Below are 24106 nucleotides of genomic sequence, written 5' to 3' on the forward strand. Positions count from 1 at the left end.
AGGGTATTACATTTGACTAATTCCTTATTGAGAACCTTTGAAAACTAACCAAATATATAAGAGAGCAAACTTGTATAATTTAATGTGAGCTAAACGATGAACACATAAAAAATATATTTTTTAATTATACAGTCTAGTGCCACTGTGTATTAAATGTAAATAAAAACTAAACTGTTTATTTTCTGATTCAGATAAGCCTTTCATTTTAAAAATGTTTCCAGCTTACTTCTATTATTAAATTTACTTCAGTCACTTGGTATCCTTTGCTGAAAAGCTGGGCTCAGTAGCGTGCACGTCTGGAGCACTATACCACAGCAGTTTTGCTTTAAACAGTGTTAACAATTTGCAAGAGCACTAGATGGCAACAGTGTTTGCTGCCATGTTGTGCTCCAGGCATGTGCACACTGCCTACTTAGGTATGCTCTTCAAAAAATTACCATGAGAACCCAGAACATTAAAAAAAAATTAAAAAAATGTTATGCTTAGTCAGAATATCAAAAAAACATTTTGGGTTTTATGTGCCTTTAATCCTCAGTAGACAAAACTAATAAATACACTAATTAAATGATAATAATATTAATGATGATAATATTTATTGTACATAAACTCAATATAACATCGAATAAAATAAATATGATGTCAATAACATTTGGTAAAATACTATATTTTAAAATATAAATTTTTAATGTAGCCATTGTAATGATTTATTTATATATATATATATATATATATATATATATATATATATATATATATATATATAAACAATGTGTATTGTCATTAAAATGAACACAGTTCATACCTCACCACTGAAATTTAGGCTTCAGCTATTGCTTTTTCTGTCCCATTTGCTTTCCAAATCTTATCACAGAGGATGCCCAGCACTCCAACTATGATAGCTCTACATAAAGTTGCAAGGGTCCTTGGAATCCAGGTAAGTAGAATCTCCTTCAGAATGTACTGATCAACGGCTAAATGCAAGCACTCACTTGTAGAAAAAAAAATCTATATTTAACAAACACCCATTGAGAGCACCGTCCAACTGACGCGTTTCACGATCATACGTTAGCTTTTCTCTGTTCTATAGCTGTTTCTAAGTATCCTCATAAAGGTATACTAGATAAGGGGAGACCTAGGTTTAAATATAGAGGTCCCTATTACTTTATAGACACTCAGTAGAATTGAAAAGCCCAGTAGAATTGAAAAGGGACCAGAAAATAACAAATGTATTTTACAAACCCATTTTTTTTTTACTGCAAATAATTAAACATTTTATAATACATTATCAATTTGTTTAAAGGGCAAACAAATATACTTGAATTTCATCATTAATAAATAAATAATAAAAAGACTTTGCAATAGGATTTATGGTGAATTTTATATTATCAGTTTATTTCTTTCTGAAAATTTCACAATTGTCTTCAGTTTTCCTGCCCCCTATATCGTGAATCACATACTCATATACTGTATGTATACACTGTGAACTCTTATACATGCTCAGTAGGAGCTGTTGTCTGAGAAAATGTGCAGCTAAAAAAGACTGTGACCAATTTGATTATAGAAGTAAATTGGAAGTCTTCTAAAAACTGCATGTTCTATCTGAATCATTAAAGTATCACTTTGACTTAGTGTCCTTTCAATTGCTCTTTAAACATAGACCTTATGTGTTACATGAGATATATTTATAATGAAAAAGATATGAAAGGGATTTTTTTCTCTCCATTCCACTTATGATTAAATCTATTTATTATATTTACTTTTGTAATTGTTTTATACAATTTGAGTAGGTTTATATGACTTTTCTTTCATTTCTTTTTTCCTAATGACACATGTTATCATTTACTATTGTTTAGAGTATTTATGTTAGCAAAAAGTGTGTTTAAGTGTCATTGTTTATATTTCTTATTGTAGTTTACTTTGATATACCCTTTTAACTCACTAAAAGTAGACATTTGTCAAGACAAAAAGTATTATATTACCTATATTATAAAAGGAAATTCCATCTCAATTCAGTTTCACAGTAGTTAATTGCTAATAAAAAAATCAATGTTGTAAATTGCTTTGTAAGTAACTTTACAGTATACAAAGTCTATAATGTGTCCATTTTCAGATGACACCCAACAGCTTCTTTTTATTTTTTTTTACATAAAGAAAAGAGCAATATATAGTTTGCTTGGAACAGAAATAGTCAATTGTAACATATTTAAAGCTGACTAAATTGAGTACAGAAAACTGAGTGCTCTTTCAAAAACAAATTCACTTTGATCTTTCTGTTAAATGCGCATCTATTGTTTTGAATTCCTTATGTCTCCTTGCTAAATACAATATTATGACTACCTTAATAAGTATGCTCTTGAAACGTTTGCCAAGGCTTGATTGAAACATGATCCCATTTGCTCTTAAGCAGCTACATGGAATCCTACATTATCATAAAACAACAAACAACAGTATTAGCAAATTAGCAATTTGTGATAAAATAAATGAGGATAAGCCGGCTTAGAAGCTTGAAAATCATCTAGAACCTAACACCCTTGACCAAATTTTTCCTTTTGAATATAGAATCTTTGTTAGACTCTTAAACTTCACAAACAACATTTTTTTTTGTGCACTTTATTTGGTTAATGTGAAACTAGTATTGAACATTTTCCAGTTGGTTTTAAAGAATGAGGGGTCCAATCCAGTTTAAATGTGTACATAAAAACAGTGTAAAGAAATGGTGGTGTATTTTTTCAGAATTTGTTTTTTAAATTATTTTTTCAAAAGAAAACAAGAGCCCCTGAATGAATTAGAAAACAATTTTTTTCAATTAGAAAATTATATATCATCAAATGAAAAACAAAACAAAAACAGTGGCTTTGTAGTATTTTCACATGGGTTCCCGTAAGAATTTTTTTATGCCATCACAGTAGTAATTAATTATGCAGCAAAAGTGTATTAACCCTAACCTATAACGCATTCAATAGCCTCACTTCAGACTGTATTTCCTCTCTCATCTCCAAATGCTCCCTGACCCACCCTCTTCAATCAACCTGTGACCTACTCCTATTTTGTCTTCACCTCCATGACTGTCTCCAACCTTCTATAGCTTAGGAAGCTCTTTGAAAACCCACTTATTCAGAGAGGCTTACCATTTCTCCAATGTTTTACATCCTACCCAAAATAAGTTTTGAAGTGCCTTGACTCACTGCTGCAACTACATTCCATGTGACAAGCTACTGCACACCTTATGCATCTGACCCTCAACCTGTAGACTGTAAACTCTTTGAAACATGGTCTCTGTACCAAGCAATGCAGAATATTGTGGCACTATACAAATAAATAATAATAATCATAAGAAGAAAAAAAGTAAAACACAGCACTTAATAAATTCAGTATTCAAGGGACAGTATACTATAAACTTGTTTTTACCTTAATGTGTTTCCAATTACTTTTTTTTACCAGCTGCAGAGTATAAAATTTATGAGATTTGCTTTTTTAAGGCTTATTTGTGTATATGAATTAGCTGATTTTGTGTTTTGAAGCCACAACCTCATAAAATGGGTTGAGCTTGTAAGTATAATCAAAGCTAATTACTTGAATACATTGTGTACATATACATGCTTCTTTATCTTATATCTGTCAATAAACCAATCACCAATGCTTGGAGAGAACAATGAAAAATTAACATTTTATTACATAATCTGTTTTATAACCCACTGGGAGTGTAAATTCTTCTACTAGCTGTGTTAACACAGCTTGGCCTTGAGGCCAAAAACGTTCTGGATGGGTGAGGATACCATAGGCTAAATAAACTATTTCAAATGTCAATATAAGGGTAAAGGAAATACTTGTAAACAATTTAATACACTCCAGCAGGTGAAGTAGATAATTGGGAACAAATTAAAAGGGACAACATTTTTAAGTAAACTGTCCCTTTAATGATAACTGCCTAAAATGCTTCAATATAAATTTAATTTTAATCTTAAGTGTATAGAGGAGTAATTAAATGGACACAGGCAAGCTGCTGATAAAAGATCAATGTATTCAAATATCATGCAGGAACATCCTTTCAAAAAGGTTGGGCAGACAGTTTGATTTTTTTCAGCTGCCTCTTAGCATAGCTTTTATATTACTAATAGTGCAGTACTGAACTTTCTAGCATAGGTGGCAGTTTCAGCAGGCAAAAAAATATTTTTTTTCAAATGGCAAAATAAATGATTTTTTTTTTACAAAAATAAACAATTATAAATCAGTTATTAAAATTGATGAGTGAGATGGATTGATGGTACTATGTCCTTTTAATGATTAATATCAATCAATTTACAATTGCATATAATTTTGAGTAATTTTACTCATTAACATCTCCAAAAACGTCATTGCCATAAATTAACTCCTTCGATGTGCATAGCCAGGTGTTCTATTCATGCGCTTCGCTACCGGTAGGCACATGACGAGTCCTTCATGGCATTCAGAGGGATTACCGATCAACTGCTGTTTTCAGCAATCCCCCTCACTACAGGCTGGGGATCGTTGGTGGTCTAGGGGGCGTCTTCATGGGAGTGCCAGTGGTGACGTCAAAAAGGGGGCTGAAAAAAGATACAAGGAAACTAGATGGGGGGAGGATTTTCAAACCCCTCAATCTCAGTTTTCTTAGCAGCTAAAAACCTCCAAGACACCTCCTTTGAAAGAGAATTGTCTGCTCTTTCAAATGGTGGTGGAACAGTACCACACAACAGATTTGTTTATTAAAAAATAAAGTTACAAAGACACATGTTGATTTGCTTGGGGATATTACATTGTATGCACAATAAAAAAAATCTAGAGACCCCTATTTAAGTTTATTTGATAAGTAGAGAAGTCTCTCTCTTAAAAAAATATATGAATTTTTGTCTGTATAGTCAGGTAATCTCTATGGTAACAGTAAACACATGGCAAGAAAAAAAGTGTTTTTATTATTATATGCTAGGTTAGCGTCTAGGTTTTTGTAAACTGATGAATGAAGGTCGCCTTTATTTTTAGTGATGGTAACTCCTAGCGTTTTTGAAGCTGTGAAGCTGTGCTGAGGGGCCTGATAATTGTTATTCTTACATTTGTTATCATTAAATGAGTGTAGGATCTTCCACATACACATTAATTTAACACTTTATGTGTAACATTGATTCCAATCTTACAATTTTATAATTAAATATTGGAAAAAGGGGGTAATCTTTTTTTTTTATTTATATCAAAGCTATAACAATTCCTGAGTCAAACAGAACCAAGCTTGACATCTGCTTTTTAATTTTAATCTTTATTTCCACACAACAGCCCATTTAACAAATATGGATATCAATCAACAAACACCAGAAGCGATACACCAAAAGCACAAAACAAAAAACATGCAGATCTAAAATGTGCTCTTACACGTTTATTGCCTTCACAGCCAATCAGAAACTCTGACAACATGACCAACATGGCCCCTATCAGTGAGTGTTTTTTTTTTAAATTAAAATAACTTTTTAAAGGAATTTAATTATTGGTATACATTGGTATTTATATCTGTATTGATTTTGTGATTTTGCAACTGGCATCATATTTTATTCATGGTTTTATATTTACATATTGATGATGACATATGTATTTGTTTGTTATTAGTGATGTCGCAAACAGTTCACCGGAGAACAGTTCCCGGCGAACATAGCTTGTTCGGGTTCGCAGCGGCGGGCGAACATATGCAATGTTCGATCTGCCCCCTATTCGTCATCATTGCCTAATCTTTGATTCTGTATCTCACAGTCAGCAGGCACATTCCAGCCAATCAGCAGCAGACCCTCCCTCCCAGACCCTTACACCTCATGGACAGCAGCCATTTTAGATTCATTCGGAAGCTGCATTGCTAGTGAGAGGAGGGACAGTGTAGCTGCTGCTAATTTAATAGGGAAATCGATAGCTAGACTAGTGTATTCAGTGTCCACTACAGTCCTGAAGGACTCATCTGATCTCTGCTGTAAGGACAGCACCCCAAAAAGCCATTTTTAGGGCTAGAACATCAGTCTTTTTTTTTCTTTGTAATCTAATTGCATTAGCCTGCCTGTCAGCGTGTGTCAGGCTCACAGCATATACTGTGCCTACTTGCTCAGTGCCACCACTCATATCTGGTGTAACATTAGTGTAAATTTAAAAAAAAACCTTTTACATCAGTCTGCTAGTGTAATCTAATTTCAGTTGCCAGGCCAGCCTGCCACTGCCAGCCTGTGTGTCAGGCTCACAGCATATACTGTGCCTACTTGCTCAGTGCCACCACCAGTCATATCTGGTGTAACAGTAGTGTAGATTTAAAAAAAAAAAATTACATCAGTCTGCTAGTGTAATCTAATAGCAGTTGCCTGCCTGCCACTGCCAGCCTGTGTGTCAGGCTCACAGCATATACTGTGCCTACTTACTCAGTGCCACCACTCATATCTGGTGTAACATTAGTGTAAATTAAAAAAAAAACTTTTACATCGGTCTGCTAGTGTAATCTAATTTCAGTTGCCAGGCCAGCCTGCCACTGCCAGCCTTTGTGTCAGGCTCACAGCATATACTGTGCCTACTTGCTCAGTGCCACCACCAGTCATATCTGGTGTAACAGTAGTGTAAATTTAAAAAAAAAAAACTTTTACATCAGTCTGCTAGTGTAATCTAATAGCAGTTGCCTGCCTGCCACTGCCAGCGTATGTGTAAGGCTCACAGCATATACTGTGCCTACTTGCTCAGTGCCACCACTCATATCTGGTGTAACATTAGTGTAAATTTAAAAAAAAACTTTTACATCAGTCTGCTAGTGTAATCTAATTTCAGTTGCCAGGCCAGCCTGACACTGCCAGCCTGTGTGTCAGGCTCACAGCATATACTCTGCCTACTTGCTCAGTGCCACCACCAGTCATATCTGGTGTAACAGTAGTGTAAATTTAAAAAAAAAAACTTTTACATCAGTCTGCTAGTGTAATCTAATAGCAGTTGCCTGCCTGCCACTGCCAGTCTGTGTGTCAGGCTCACAGCATATACTGTGCCTACTTACTCAGTGCCACCACTCATATCTGGTGTAACATTAGTGTAAATTAAAAAAAAAAAACTTTTACATCAGTCTGCTAGTGTAATCTAATTTCAGTTGCCAGGCCAGCCTGCCACTGCCAGCCTGTGTGTCAGGCTCACAGCATATACTGTGCCTACTTGATCAGTGCCACCACTCATATCTGGTGTAAAAGTAGTGTCAATTTTAAAAAAAACTTTTACATCAGTCTGCTAGTGTAATCTAATAGCAGTTGCCTGCCTGACACTGCCAGCCTGTGTGTCAGGCTCACAGCATATACTTTGCCTACTTGCTCAGTGCCACCACTCATTTCTGGTGTAACAGTAGTGTAAATTGAAAAAAAAAAAAACTTTTACATCAGTCTGCTAGTGTAATCTAATTTCAGTTGCCAGGCCAGCCTGCCACTGCCAGCCTGTGTGTCAGGCCCACAGCATATACTGTGCCTACTTGCTCAGTGCCACCACCAGTCATATTTGGTGTAACAGTAGTGTAAATTTAAATTTTTACACCAGTCTGCTAGTGTAATCTAACAGCAGTTGCCTGCCTGCCACTGCCAGCGTGTGTGTCAGGCTCACAGCGTATACTGTGCCCACTTGCCCAGTGCCACCACTCATATTATCTTGTTTAATAGTAGTGTAAGTGTACATTTAAAAATAAAAAAACTATTTTGACTGTGAAAAATCAGTCTGCTTTTTTGTGTCAGGCTCACAGCATATACTGTGCCCACTTGTCCAGTGCCACCACTCATATTATCTTGCTTAATAGTAGTGTAAGTGTACATTTTAAAAATAAAAAAACTATTTTGACTGTAAAACATCAGTCTGCTTTTTTGTGTCAGGCTCACAGCGTATACTGTGCCCACTTGCCCAGTGCCACCACTCATATTATCTTGTTTAATAGTAGTGTAAGTGTACATTTAAAAATAAAAAAACTATTTTGACTGTGAAACATCAGTCTGCTTTTTTGTGTCAGGCTCACAGCGTATACTGTGCCAACTTGCCCAGTGCCACCACTCATATTATCTTGTTTAATAGTAGTGTAAGTGTACATTTTAAAAATAAAAAAACTATTTTGACTGTGAAACATCAGTCTGCTTTTTTGTGTAAGGCTCACAGCGTATACTGTGCCCACTTGTCCAGTGCCACCACTCATATTATCTTGTTTAATAGTAGCGTAAGTGTACATTTTAAAAATAAAAAAAACTATTTTGACTTTGAAACATCAATCTGCTTTTTTGTGTCAGGCTCACAGCGTATACTGTGCCCACTTGCCCAGTGCCACCACTCATATTATCTTGTTTAATAGTAGTGCACTGTCAGTGTACATTTTAAAAAAAAAAAATTTGACTGTGAAACATCAGTCTGTTTTTTTGTGTCAGGCTCACAGCATATACTGTGCCCACTCACAATAGCTTGCACGCATAGTAGCACTAATCGAAAAAAAAAAGTGACAGGCAGAGGCAGGCCAACCCGCAGGGGCCGTCGTGGTCATGGTGCTGTGATTCCCTTTGGCCATAGAATAATGCCCAGTGTTAGGCCACGTACCATGAACACGAAAAGTTCTGATGAAATAGTTGACTTTATAACACAGGACACCCAATCTTCTACAGCTTCCGCTCGTAACCTTGACGCACCATCCTCCTCCTCTAGCTTAGCTTTGGGCACCTCTCAACTTACCACTCGCCCGCCTGCCGCCACCACCGACACTAGCACCACAGCCGCCTCACTTGATTTGTCAGAGGAGTTATGTACACCTCAGTGTGAATAAATGAGTGATGCGCAATCATCATTGACAGAGGATGTAAATAACTGTGATATGTCTCAGTCAGGCAGCATTACAGACATGGACGACGCACGGTGTTATGATGATGATGATGTTGTACCCGCCGTTGCTTCCGTTGTTGAGTTGTCAGATACAAGTGAAGGGGTTGATGATGACGATGCGTCCGTGGATGTCACGTGGGTGCCCGGTAGAAGAGAAGAAGAACAGGGGGAAAGTTCAGATGGGGAGACAGAGAGGAGCAGGAGGAGGAGACGAGTTGGAAGCAGGGGGAGGTCATCGCAAGGAGCTAGTGGCACAGTCAGACAGCATGCATTGGCACCCGGGGTCAGTCAGACAGCACGCCAATCAACGCATGCTGTTGCCACCACCAGAATGCCATCATCGCAGAGCTCAGCAGTGTGGCATTTTTTTTATGTGTCTGCCTCTGACAACAGCAATGCCATTTGCAACCTGTGCCAAAAGAAACTGAGTCGTGGGAAGTCCAACACCCACCTAGGTACAAATGCTTTGCGAAGGCACATGATCTCACATCACAAACGCCTATGGGATGAACACATGAGGACAAGCAGCACACAAACTCAAAGCCGCCATCCTCCTCCTGGTCCAGCATCTTCAGCCACGTCAACCACTGCTGTGCTCCTTGACCCCTCTCAACCATCCACCAATCCGTCTCTCTTCCTGAACAGTTCCTGCTCATCTGCCCACAGTCAGGTGTCTGTCAAGGACATGTTTGAGTGTAAGAAGCCAATGTCACCAAGTCACCCCCTTGCCCGGTGTCTGACAGCTGGCTTGTCTGAAATGTTGGCCCACCAGCTTTTACCATACAAGCTGGTGGAGTCTAAGGCATTCCAAAAATATTTAGCTATTGGGACACCGCAGTGGAAGGTACCCAGCCGAAATTTTTTTGCACAAAAGGCAATCCCCAACCTGTACTCGATTGCGCGAAAGGAAGTAATGGCATGTCTGGCACACAGTGTTGGGGCAAGGGTCCATCTGACCACTGATAGCTGGTCTGCAAAGCCTGGTCAGGGCAGGTATATCACCTACACTGCGCATTGGGTAAACCTGCTGACGGCTGCCAAGCATGGAATGCCTGGCTCTGCAGAGGAGTTGGTGACACTGCCACGACTTGCAGGTAGGCCTGCTGCCACCTCCTCTACTCCACCTACTCCATCCTCTTCCATAACCTCCTCGGCTGAGTCCTCTTCTGCTGCTGCATCTTGCTCCACATAGACGGCACCCCCCCAGCTCCCAAGGTACTATTCCACATCCCGGATACGGCAGTGTCACGCCATCTTGGGGTTGACTTGCCTGAAAGCAGAGAGTCACACCGCAGCAGCACTCCTGTCCTCCCTGAATGCACAGGTGGATAAGTGGCTGACTCCGCACCAACTGGAGATCGGCAAAGTGGTTCCTGACAACGGAAGTAATTTGGTGGCGGCATTGAAATTGGGCAAGTTGACACATGTGCTGCGCATGGCACGTGTGTAATCTGATTGTACAATGCTTTGTGCATAAGTACCCAGGCTTACAGGACTACCTGAAGCAGGCCAGGAAGGTGTGTGGCCATTTCAGTTGTTCCTACACGGCCATGGCGCACTTGTCAGATATCCAGCGGCGAAACAACCTGCCAGTGAGGCGCTTGATTTGCGACAGCCCGACACGTTGGAATTCAACACTCCTAATGTTCGACCGCCTGCTCCAACAAGAAAAAGCCGTTAACGAGTATTTGTATGACTGGGGTGGTAGGACAGCCTCTGGGGAGCTGGGAATTTTTTTGCCACATTACTGGACGCTCATGCGCAATGCCTGTAGGCTCATGCGTCCTTTTGAGGAGGTGACAAACCTAGTCAGTCGCACCGAATGCACCATCAGCAACATCATACCATTTGTTTTCTTCCTGGAGCGTGCCCTGCGAAGATTGCTGGATCAGGCCATAGATGAGCGTGAAGAGGAAGAGGAAGAGTTGTGGTCACCATCACCACCAGAAACAGCCTTATCAGCATCGCTTGCTGGACCAGTGGCAATGCAGGAAGAGGATTGTGAGGAAGAGGAGTCAGAGGAGGAATGTGGCTTTGAGGAGGAGGAGGACCAAGCACAACAGACATCCCAGGGTGCTCGTTGTCACCTATCTGGTACCCATCGTGTTGTACTTGGCTGGGGGGAAGAAGATACCTTCAATGAGATCAGTGAGGATGAGGAACGGGACATGTTTAGCTCGGCATCCAGCCTTGTGCAAATGGGGTCTTTCATGCCGTTGTGCCTGTTGAGGGACACTCGTATAAAAAAGCTGAAGGAGAACGAACTGTACTGGGTGTCCACGCTACTAGACCCCTGGTATAAGCATAAATTGCTTGAAATTTTACCAAATTCCCGCAAGTCGGAAAGGATGGAGCAGTTAAAAAATAAATGAAAAAGTATGCTTTACACAGAGTATAAGGGTGATGTCACAGCACAACTGGAATCTAACAGGGGAAGAGGTGAAAGTAATACTCCTCCTCCCACGACCACGCCGGCAAGGACAGGACGCTTTACAGACGTGTTGTTGATGGAGGACATGTGGACCTTTTTAACTCCTATGCATCGCCACAGCCCTTCGGGTCCAGCCTCAGAGAATGACTCAACCGACAGGTAGCAGACTACCTCGCCTTAACTGCAGATCTCGACACTCTGAGGAGCGATGACCCCTTGACTATTGGGTGTGCAGGCTTGACCTGTGGCCTGAGCTATCCCAATTTGCCATAGAACTTCTGGCCTTCCCCGCTTCAAGTGTCCTGTCGGAAAGTACCTTCAGTTCAGCAGAAGGTATTGTCACTGAGAAGCGAAGTCGCCTAGGTCAAGAAAGTCTCAATTACCTCACCTTTATTAAGATGAATGAGGGATGGATCCCGAAGGGACTGACATTGGGCGATACATTCGAGTGAAAAAGACCTGATGAGATGAGCTGCCTTGGGCTAAAAATGGTCCACACGCTGCTGTATTTTATCTCTGAATACAGGATGACTTGCGTGACTTATCCGCCACCAACTAGGGTTCAAGCCGCCATGTTTTAGGGCACTCTCTGCCAGGGAATCAAACATCAATTTTTCTGGTCGCTGCTACAGCAGCGACTGCAACAATACCTAATTTTTCAGGCATGTGTACATGCCAAATTTTTCTGGCCTCTGGTGCTGCACTGTGGCTTCAAAAATGAAACAAAAAAAAAGGCACATAACAGGGATTAAACTTATAGGAATAGTACTACTTAACACACCACTTCTATCTGGTGGCACATTAGATTGCACGCGCAGTGCCCCAAATTTGAAGTAGGAGGACCAACAAAGCATCTTTTTCCATCTCCCTGTTCCTAAAATCCATGCCATATACACGTCCCCTGATAGGGGACGTAACAGGGATTAAATTGATAAGAATAGTACTACTTAACACACCACTCATATCTGTTGTCACAGTAGCTTGCATGCTTACAAAAAAAAAATGACAGGCAGAGGCAGGCCACACCGCAGGGGGCCGTCGTGGTGCTGTGATTCCCTTTGTCCCTAGAATAATGCCCAGTGTTCAGAGGCGACGTACCCTGAACTCGAAATCTTCGGAGCACATAGTTGACTGGCTAACACAGGACACCCAATCTTCTACAGCTTCCGCTCGGAACCTTGACGCGGTTTCTGTCAAGGTGTCTGTCAAGGACATGTTTGAGTGTAAGAAGCCAATGTCACAAACTTACCCCCTTGCCCGGCGTCTGACAGCTGGCTTGTCTGAACTCTTAGCCCGCCAGCTTTTACCATACAAGCTGGTGGAGTCTGAGGCGTTCCAAAAATATTTAGCTATTGGGACACCGCAGTGGAAGGTACACGGCCACAATTTCATAAATCAATGCCATATACACGTCCCCTGATGGGGGACGTAACAGGGATTCAACTGATAAGAATAGTACTACTTAACACACCACTCATATCTGGTGGCACAGTAGATTGCATGCGCAGTGCCCCAAATTCAGAGCCTCGGGCCCCGCAACTGCCTCTGGGAACCTTACCATGGGTCTCAGACCGCCCGTCTTGTAATTCTCTGTCTGGGAAATTATCTATGTATCAAATCTATCTATTTATCTATCAAATCTATCTATCTATCTATCTATCTATCTATCTATTGTATCTATCATCAAATGTATCTATTGCATCTATTGATCTATCTATCTAATCTAATCTATGTATCTATCTATCTATCTCGTGGCCGGACCGACCAAGCATCTTTTTCCATCTCCTGGTTCCTAAAATCATCTCCAGGTTCCAAAAATTGATGCCATACCTGTACTCGATTGTGCAAAAGGAAGTAATGGCATATGGGGTCTTTCATGCTGTCGTGCCTGTTGAGGGACCCTCGTATAAAAAGGCTGAAGAAGAATGACCTGTACTGGGTGTCCAAGCATCTTTTTCCATCTCCCGGTTCCTAAAATCATCTCCGGGTTCCTAAAATCGATGCCATACCTTTACTCGATTGTGCAAAAGGAAATAATGGCATATGGGGTCTTTCATGCTCTTGTGCCTGTTGAGGGACCCTCGTATAAAAAGGCTGAAGGAGAACGACCTGTACTGGGTGTCCAAGCATCTTTTTCCATCTCCCAGTTCCTAAAATCATCTCCGTGTTCCTAAAATCGATGCCATACCTGTACTCGATTGTGCAAAAGGAAGTAATGGCATATGGGGTCTTTCATGCTGTCGTGCCTGTTGAGGGACCCTCGTATTAAAACGCTGAAGGAGAACGACCTGTACTGGGTGTCCAAGCATCTTTTTCCTTCTCCCGGTTCCTAAAATCATCTCCAGGTTCCTAAAATCGATGCCATACCTGTACTCGATTGTGCAAAAGGAAGTATTGGCATATGGGGTCTTTCATGCTGTCGTACCTGTTGAGGGACCCTCGTATAAAAAGGCTGAAGGAGAACGACCTGTACTGGGTGTCCAAGCATCTTTTCCATCTCCCGGTTCCTAAAATCATCTCCGGGTTCCTAAAATCGATGCCATATACACCTCCCCTGATAGGGGACGTAACAGGGATTAAACTGATAAGAATAGTACTAGTTAACACACCACTCCTATCTGGTGGCACAGTAGATTGCATGCGGTGCTCTGACAAAATGCAGAAGGACATTTGGCAGATGGACATTTGGCAGATGGACATTTGGCCAACAGGCAGAAAGCTAAAGAATGTTCTGATTTCGTCCAAGGGCAGATACACAGAGTGCTCTGTTCTAATCAGATCCTCGGGTGCGGCAACTGCCTCTGGGAACCTTACAATGGGTCCCAGACCGCCCGTCTTGTATTTCTCTGTCTGGGAAATTATCTATCTATCTATCAAATCTATCTATCGCATTTATCATCAAATGTATCTATTGCTTCTATTGGTCTATCTAATCTATGTATCTATCTATCTCGTGGCCGGACCGACCAAGCATCTTTTTCCATCTCCAGGTTCCTAAAATCATCTCCGGGTTCCTAAAATCGATGCCATATACACGTCCCCTGATAGGGGACGTAACAGGGATTAAACTGATAAGAATAGTACTAGTTAACACACCACTCCTATCTGGTGGCACATTTGATTGCACGCGCAGTGCCCCAAATTGGAAGTAGGATGACCGACCAAGCATCTCATCTTTAGGTGATTCCTGTTCTTGTAGGACAGTTAATGGGTCAGTCATGTTGCACAGCTCCTCAATGTGACAAATCTTCCTGTTAGCTTGTTGTTCTCTTTTTCCCAGCTGCTGGATCAGATCAGAGATTGTGAGTAAAACCTGCTCCTGCTGCCAGGTGATCTCACTCAGGACTCGCTTCTCTAGGTCTTCCAGCTGCTTTCTCTTGCACCCCTCTCCTGTGCTTCTGCACAGTCTGGACTCTTTTCTCAGTCTCCTCTCTCTTTGTGGTCAGTTTCTGCAGAACATTTCTCAGTTTCTTTTTCTTCTTCTCAGAAGCCTCATTCAGCAGCTCGACCTGGTGTCCCCTGTGCTCTCCGGCCAGGGAGCAGGACACACAGATACAGGCAGCATCCTCAGTGCAGTAATATAATAGGAGCATCTTGTGAGTGGAGCATTTTCTGTTACCCCAGGAAGTGATTGCACGTGCAGTGACATCAGTGAGGACAAGGAACGGGACATGGCTAGCTTGGTATCCAACCTTGTGCAAATGGGGAGTTTGCGGTTGTTCAAATGAACTGTTTGTGGTTGTTTGCGGTGCGTTAAATGGAGAGTTTGGTCTGTCACTGTGAAGCAGGCGTAACCCTTACACTACCTGAACGATACAACATCATACCTGATGCTTTAAAGCATGTTATTCCAAACAATTAAGGAATTTTAGGTGATTTATGCCCTTTATGGATAAAAAACAGACTCTGCATCAACTATGTAATTTTCCATAGGAGTTTTGCCATGGATCCCCCTCCGGCATGCCACATTCCAGGTGTTAGTCCCCTTGAAACAACTTTTCCATCACTTTTGTGGCCAGAAAGAGTCCCTGTGGGTTTTAAAATTCGCCTGCCTATTGAAGTCAATGGCGGTTCGCCCAGTTCGCCCGTTCGCAAACTTTTGCGGAAGTACGCTGTTCGCGAAAGCAAAATTTTAGGTTTGCGACATCACTATTTGTTATTTGGTGTGAATCTATCATCAAAAAAATGGCTGCTGCCATTCCTGGCATAGGCTATGTCATCTTGTTTATTTGGTCCAAGCATGTGCAGATCGGCAGATAAATGCTGTCCATACATTTTCCGATACCCACTTGGATCTGATACATGGCCAATCACAACACTTTATTAAAACGTATCAAAATATAAATCTACAAAAATACCCATAAACTTTTCTGGTATTTTTCTGTTAAAAATCATTAAATACATTTTTCTAAAGGATTTTGATCGACTCCACAATCTATATCCAGTAATGAAATCATGTTATTGTTTGCATTGTGATCGATCCGATGACAAAAAAGGCATTTCATGAGCTGTAAAACAGCTGATAAACACTTTCAAAAAGAATCAACAGTGTTGCCAAAGCTGCTGCATATAGTGCTCAAGAGATGAGTAAGCTTTTGACCCTACCTCAGAATGCGCAAGCCAGACAAGCAGCATGGACAAGATGTTGTAGTGAGGCACTTAAAAGCAAGTTGGCAGCGTTAGTATAATGTATCAACATCTCCTTCATTCTCTCAGTTCAGCCCCAACAGTTATTTGGTGCTTTGCTTACTCCTATCCTAATTATTCTCAGGTCACTGCCTCTGCGCCTGTTATAATGTTGACATGGAGTCAAGAGAGGTGCTCTTGAAATCCTTTCCTTTCTGTACATTTTAGCAGATTTGTGAGAATGAAGGAGCATGGCTGCTGAGGGGGCACATGATCTACATTGACTAAGAACAGCAACAAGGGGAAATGTGAACCAGTTGGTAAAAAAGATGGTGCAACAGGTCTGCATAGACATCAGGTTCTGGTTGATAGAAGATGCTGCAGGAAGGATATTGATATTGTCTTGAAGCCTTTAAAGCTGTGACTGATTTCTGGCCTTACAAGACAGCAAAACCTGGCAGCCCAATTAAATTATTGTAGCAACCTAAGGGGCTAATACTTCCCTGTCTACTATCCCAGCTCAATTATTTCTACTACATTTATACAGTTTATTTCATATATTATATCACTAGTCCTAAACCAGTTTACACAGGCCATTTTTTGCAGTACATCGGTCCCGCCCCTTGCTCTCTCTCCCCCCCTCTCTTTTGACCTCTCTCTCTCCCTGCTCTCTTTTGCTCTCTCTTTCCTCCCTCTATTTTGCTTTCTTTCTCCCTCTCTCTTTTGCTCTCTCTCACCCCCTCTCTTTTTCTCTCTCACCCCCCTCTCTTTTGTGCTCTCTCCCCCTCTCTTTTGCTTTCTCTCTCCACCCTCTCTTTTGCTCTCTCCCCTTCATTTCTTTTGCTCTCTCTCCCCCCCTCTCTTTTGCTCTTTCTCCCCCCCTCTCTTTCTCTCTCTTTTCCCCCCTATCTTTTGCTCTCTCTCCCCCTCTCTTGCTCTCTATCCCCCTCTCTTGCTCTCTCTCTACCTCCTCTCTTTTGTGCTCTCTCTCCCCCCTCTCTTTTGTGCTCTCTCTCTCCCCCCTCTCTTTTGTGCTCACTCTTTACCCCCCCTCTCTTTTTCTCTCTCTCTCCCCTCTCTTTTGCTCTCTCCCCCTCTCTTTTGTGCTCTCTACCTCTCTTTTGCTCTCTCTCTCTCCCCCCTCTCTTTTGCTCTTCTTTCATGGACAGAAGAGAAGATCAGGTAGATTCTAAGGCCAGGTGTGTCTGTCTCTACTGCACATGAAAGCTTTGGACAAACACACTTGGCCTTTTATATTATAGGATTATTTGTAAAAAACTGTAAAAATTGCATAATTGCTGATACTGAATTCCACCAACAAAATTCACACAACTAAATCTTAAGTGGAAATTTGCATTGAAATGAATGATGTGAAGTTTACAAAAAAAAAGTACATTCCTTTTTACAAATGATAATTTTTCCTTAACATCTTTTTTTCTACCATTCTGTAATTGTATATATATGAAACAAAAAATATTTTGTGTTTCAGACAGAGCATACCATTTAAAAAAAAGTTTCCAATTTACTTCTATTATCAAATTTGCTTTGTTCCCATGATTTTCTGTATTTAAGAGATTCTTAGGTAGGCATCTGGAGAACTAGAGAGCAGGAAATAGTGCTGCCATCTAGTGCTCTTGCAAATTAATAACATTCTTGTCAAACTGCTGCCATCTAGTGCTCTTGCAAATGGATAACATTCTTGTAAAACTGCTGCCATCTAGTGCTCTTGCAAATGGATAACATTCTTGCAAAACTGCTGCTGTATAGTGCTAAAGAAATGGGCCTGGTCCTAAGCATACGTCCCTGCTTTCAACAAAAGATACCAAGAGTACAAAGAAAATTTGATAATAGAAGTTAATTAGAAAGTTGTTTAACATCATATACTCTATCTAAATCACGAAAGAAGAAATGTGGGTTTTAAATCCCTTTAATTATGTGCCAGACTCCTATTGATAAATTTTATTACATTATCACCTAGATTACGAGTTTTGAATTCGTGTTTTAACTCTGAAAAAATGGCCATTTTAGCATTAAAAAAAAAATTACGTTTTTGCATGGGATTTCCATAGCACTGCCATTAAAAGTTTTGTGGTGAGACTAAAAAGCTTGCGTTACACCCTATACCGACATGATCCATTTCACAATCTGAGACCAGTAGTTATGAGTTTTATGCAACAAAACTGTTACACAAAACTCATAACTAAAGTGTTACAAAGTACACTGACACCCATAAACTACCTATTAGCCCCTAAACCGAGGCCCTCCCCATTGCAAATACTATATTAAACTTATTAACCCCTAATCTGCCGCTCCCGACATCGCCGCCACTAATAAAATGTATTAACCCCTATTCCGCCGCTACCCAACATGGTAACCACTATACTAAAGTTATTAACCCCTATTCCCCGCACCCCAACATCGCCCACACTATAATAAACATATTAACCCCTATTCCCCCGCTCCCCGACATTGCCGCCATTAAATAAAGTTATTAACCCCTAAACCTCTGGCCTCCCACATCACTGCCACTAAATAAACCTATCAACCCCTAAACTGCCAGCCTAACACATCGCAAAAACTAAATTAAACTATTAACCCCTAAACCTAACAACCCCCTAACTTTAAATTAAACTTACAAGATCCCTATCTTAAAATAAATAAAAACTTACCTGTAAAATTAAGAAAACCTAAGTTTAAACTATAATTTAAACTAACATTACTATTATACTAAAATTAAAATAGCTAACAATTAAATAAATTAAATTACTCATTAAAAAAATCTGAACACTACTAAAAAAATTAAATCTACAGTTACAAAAAATAAAAAATACTAAATTACAAAAAATAAGAAAATACTAAATTACAAAAAATAAAAAAATACTAAATTACGGAAAAAAAAAAAAAAAATTTCCAACATAAAAACAATTACACCTAGTCTAATAGCCCTATCAAAATAAAAAAAAGCCCCCGCAAAATAAAAAAAACCCTAGTCTACAATAAACTACCAATAGCCCTTAAAAGGGCCTTTTGTAGGGCATTGCCCTAAAGAAATCTGCTCTTTTCCCTGAAAAAAATACAAAGACCCCCCCAACAGTAAAACCCATCACCCAACCAACCCCCCAAAATAAAAAGCCTAACTCTAAAAAAAATAAGATACCTATTGCCCTGAAAAGGGCATTTGTATGGGCATTGCCCTTAAAAGGGCATTCAGCTCTTTTTCTTGCCCTTAAAAGGGCATTCAGCTTTTTTAAGATAAGCCCAAACCCTAATCTAAAAAAACACCCCAAAAAAGCTGAATGCCCTTTTAAGGGCAATGCCCATACAAATGCCCTTTTCAGGGCAATGGGTATCTTAGGTTATTTTTAGAGTTAGGTTTTTTTATTTAGGGCATTGCCCTAAAGAAATTAGCTATTTTCACTGAAAAAAAAATACAAAGACCCCCCAACAGTAAAACCCACCACCCAACCAACCCCCCAAAATAAAAAAAACCTAACTCTAAACAAAAATAAGTTACCCATTGCCCTGAAAAGGGCATTTTGTTTGGGCATTGCCCTTAAAAGGGCATTCAGCTCTTTTTCTTGCCCTTAAAAGGGCATTCAGCTTTTTTAAGACAAGCCCAAACCCTAATCTAAAAAAAAAAACACCCCAAAAAAGCTGAATGCCCTTTTAAAGGAAATGCCCATACAAATGCCCTTTTCAGGGCAATGGGTATCTTAGGTTTTTTTTTAGAGCTAGTTTTTTTTATTTAGGGCATTGCCCTAAAGAAATCAGCTATTTTCCCTGGAAAAAAAAAAATACAAAGACCCCCCAACAGTAAAACCCACCACCCAACCAACCCCCCAAAATAAAAAACCTAACTCTAAAAAAAAACTAACCTACCCATTGCCCTGAAAAGGGCATTTGTATGGGCATTGCCCTGAAAAGGGCATTTGTATGGGCATTGCCCTTAAAAGGACATTCAGCTCTTTTTCTTGCCCTTAAAAGGGCATTCAGCTTTTTTAAGACAAGCCCAAACACAAATCTAAAAAGAAAACCACCTCAAAAAAAGTTTTAAAAAACCTAACACTAACCCCTGACAATCCACTTTCAGTTTTTGAAGTCCAGACATTCATCCTCATCCAGGCGGCGAGAAGTGTTCATGCAGGCGGCGAGGTCTTCATCCATCCAGGTGGTGTCTTCTATCTTCATCCAGGTGGCATCTTCTATCTTCATCCTGGCAGCGCAGAGACTCCATACTGAAGACATCTGGCTTGGAGCATCCTCTTCATATGGTCGCCGCCGTATACTTAATCTTCAGTGCAAGGGAGCCTTTTCAAGATGGCGTCCCTTGCATTCCTATTGGCTGATTTTGATTTTTCTTTAAATTCAAATCAGCAAATAGGATGAGAGCTACTGATTTGAATAGCCAATAGAATTTCAGTAGCTTTCATCCTAATGGCTGATTTGAACAGCCAATAGGATTTCAGTAGCTCTCATCCTCATCAAGAAAAAGAGCTGAATGTCCTTTTAAGGGCAATGCCCATACAAATGCCCTTTTCAGGGCAATGCCCATACAAATGCCCTTTTCAGGCTTGTCTTAAAAGAGCTGAATGCCCTTTTAAGGGCAAGAAAAAGAGCTGAATACCCTTTTAAGGTTAATGCCCATACAAATGCCCATTTCAGGGCAATGGGTAGCTTAAGTTTTTTTTTAGAGTTAGGTTTTTTATTTTGAGGGGTTGGTTGGGTGCTGGGTTTTACTGTTGGGGGGGGTCTTTGTATTTTTTTCAGGGAAAAGAGCTGATTTCTTTAGGGCACTGCCCTACAAAAGGCCCTTTTAAGGGCTATTGCTATATTGTAGGCTAGGGTTTTTTTATTTTGGGGGGGCTTTTTTATTTTGATAGGGCTATTAGATTAGGTGTAATTGTTTTTAATTAGGATAATTTCATTTGTTATTTTTCATAATTCAGTATTTTTTTAATTTTTGTAATTTAGTATTTTTAATTTTTTGTAGCTGTAGATTTAATTTTTAATTTTTTTAGTAGTGTTAGTTTTTTTAATGAGTAATTTAATGTATTTAATTGATAGTTATTTTAATTTTAGTATAATAGTAATATTAGTTTAATTTATAGTTTAAACTTAGTTTTTTTTAATTATACAGGTAAGTTTTTATTTATTTTAAGATAGGGATATTGTAATTTAAATTTAAAGCTAGGTGGTTGTTAGATTTAGGGGTTACTAGTTTAATTTAGTTTTTTGTGATGTGGGGGGTTGGGGATTTAGGGGTTAATAGGTTTATTTAGTGGCAGTGATGTGGGAGGCCAGAGTTTTAGGGGTTAATAACTTTATTTAGTGGTGTCGATGTCGGGGAGCGGTGGAATAGGGGTTAATATCTTTATTATAGTGTGGGTGATGTTGGAGTGTGGGGAATAGGGGTTTATAACTTTAGTATAGTGGCGGCGATATCGGGAGCGGCAGATTAGGGGTTAATAGATTTATTTCGGTGGCAGCGATGTCGGGGGCAGCAGATTAGGGGTGTTTAGACGTAGGAATTATGTTAAGGTATTTAAACTTAACTTTTTTTCCCCATAGAAATCAATGGGGTTGCGTTACGGAGCTTTTTCATTCCGCGATCACAGGTGTTAGGTTTTTTCTAACACTTTCTCCCCATTGATGTTTATGGGGAAAGCGTGCATGAGCACGTCAAAGCAGCACTTTGATTTTGTGCGGTATGGAGCTCATCGCAACCATATAGCCCGCACAAGGCGGCTTTTTCAAAAGCGATATGGAGGGTGAAATAATGCATCCTTTGTGGCATTCATTTCACACCCTCTATAGCGCAAAACTTCTAATCTAGGTGTATGTGATTTATTTTATTTTTTTCTTCTCTTTCACATTCAGTAAATATTGAAGTCAGTCTTAGTTTGCCTATTCGTATTATTTTCTTATTTATCAAGAAATCTGTTGATGCAGAATAAAAGTGTTTAGTAATAGGGACACAGTATGACAAATCAAAATAGATTTTGTTTCAAATTTATGCAATGATAAATGTCACTATTCTTATTTTTAGGAAGAATGTTCATTCTAGTCAGTGATATTTTATTTAAACAATTGGTGGCATTAAATTTAAATTAGTCATTCATACATATAAAAGAGAAGCAAACTTTTAAGATATTATATATATTAAAAAAAAAAAAAAAGTTAAAGTTAATAAGAAATGCGCATGCTACCACAGATCCACACCTGTCTACCACAGCTAATTACACTAAAATACAACGACTGGTTTATATATAGTTTATTGGGGATGGAAAGGATTTGCAACTGTTTACAAACTGCATATTTTAATAAAGTGGTTTCTCTATTACTGTCAATACACTGTAATTATTTTTTCTTTGCTACGTATCTAAGGAGTAAACTACTGGTGATGTGATTTATATATTTGTGATTGCTTCGGGTATAAGCTATACTGTATTGTTTTGTTTATGATTATTATTATTATTATCATTATTGTCACGGAGAGCCCTTATTTCTTTTTACTTAAGCACAACTGAAACTCAATTCAAGTGCTTATTGGTATAAAAAATAACTCTCAGAGCTCTTTTGGTGGATAGGCTAGGATATATATTTGTTTGGAAAAGAAGGGCACTCTCAGGTTTTATAGAGAAACATAAAATGTTTTTATTTTGAACAACAACGTGTCATCAAAGACAGAGTCGACGTTTCGGCTCACATCAGAGCCTTCTTCAAGACAAAGAAAATCTTAAGTCGGCGTGTAGCCGTGCTCCCAGAACAGGAAATGTGCACAACTAGACAACCTAATCCAAGTTAAAAGCAAACTGAAGCCTATTGGTAAACAATTCAAAACAGTATCATATATTAGCCATTAACTGAACAGAAGAAGTAGATTAGGGACTGAAACAAATAGGGTATCCCGTAGTGAATCCAATGGATCATGGCTCTCTTATAGGCAATAAGTTTCAGTCCCTAATCTGCTTCTTTTGTTCAGTTAATGGCTAATATATGATACTGTTTTGAATTGTTTACCAGTAGGCTTCAGTTTGCTTTTAACTTGGATTAGGTTGTCTAGTTGTATCTTACGATATAGTCATCATTTCTTATAATGCTTCTATTGGTTTGATGCCCCTTATTTGCCCTACTATCCCGCTGGCTATTAGCGTATTGCACTGTTTGCTGCTTTGTTTGACAGTTTCCCTGACAACCATCCAATTACCGGTTGTGTACAAGCCGCCTATATATAACGGGACAGTAAGCCAGTTTGGTGTCCAGTTTCTAATTTGACATCTGATGTTAGGTTTATTTACATAATCTGTTCGGATGATAGGTTAATCTTCAATATTTGTTTATATCAATCGTTGGTCGTGTATTAATTTCCTTGCTTGAGGTGGACATATGTGTGTTTCTTCCACCTTGGTGTTTGTGTAGGTTACTGTCAGCTGATTAGACTGATAGGTCCTTTGGCAATGATCGCACTGCTGGATATTTTGAAGCTGCACACATCCATCGTGTGAGTATCACACATCTGTTGTTACTATGGGGGGTAGTTATCAAGCCGTCAACCTCAAATACGCTGGAATTCCGCAGCGTATTTGTGGCGAGGCTGATTCGCCTTAGTTATCAAAGGCTTCAGACCGGCAAAAGTAGAATTTTGTGACGTAAACTTCGATCCGCCGGACTCAGTCCGACACAGATCGATTCTTACGTCACTCCAGATGTTCACTACTTTTGCTAGTTATCAAAAAACTAGCAGGTACGCTCGGCACTTTTACGGCCCAGCGTACCTGGTTTTCAAACCGCCAGCCTGGAGGCGGCGGATCCCATAGGAATCAATGGGAGTCTGACCATAGCGAAAGTACAAGTTCGCTGCTGACAGACATCCCATTGATTTCTATGGGAGCTGTCTACACCTAACACCCTAACATGTACCCCGAGTCTAAACACCCCTAATCTGTCCCCCCTAACACCGCCGCAACTAAATAAATGTATTACCCCCTAAACCGCCACTCCCGGAGCCCACCGCAAGCTACTCTATACATATTAAACCCTAAACCGCCGCTCCCGGAGCCCACCGCCAACTACATTATACCTAGTAACCCCTATCCTGCCCCCCCTATACCGCCGCCCTCTATAATAAATGTATTAACCCCTATCCTGCCGATCCCGCACCTCGCCGCAACTAAATAAATAGTTTAACCCCTAAAC

The sequence above is a fragment of the Bombina bombina genome, unplaced genomic scaffold, assembly GCF_027579735.1.
Source record: "Bombina bombina isolate aBomBom1 unplaced genomic scaffold, aBomBom1.pri scaffold_510, whole genome shotgun sequence".
NCBI classification, from domain to species: domain Eukaryota; kingdom Metazoa; phylum Chordata; class Amphibia; order Anura; family Bombinatoridae; genus Bombina; species Bombina bombina.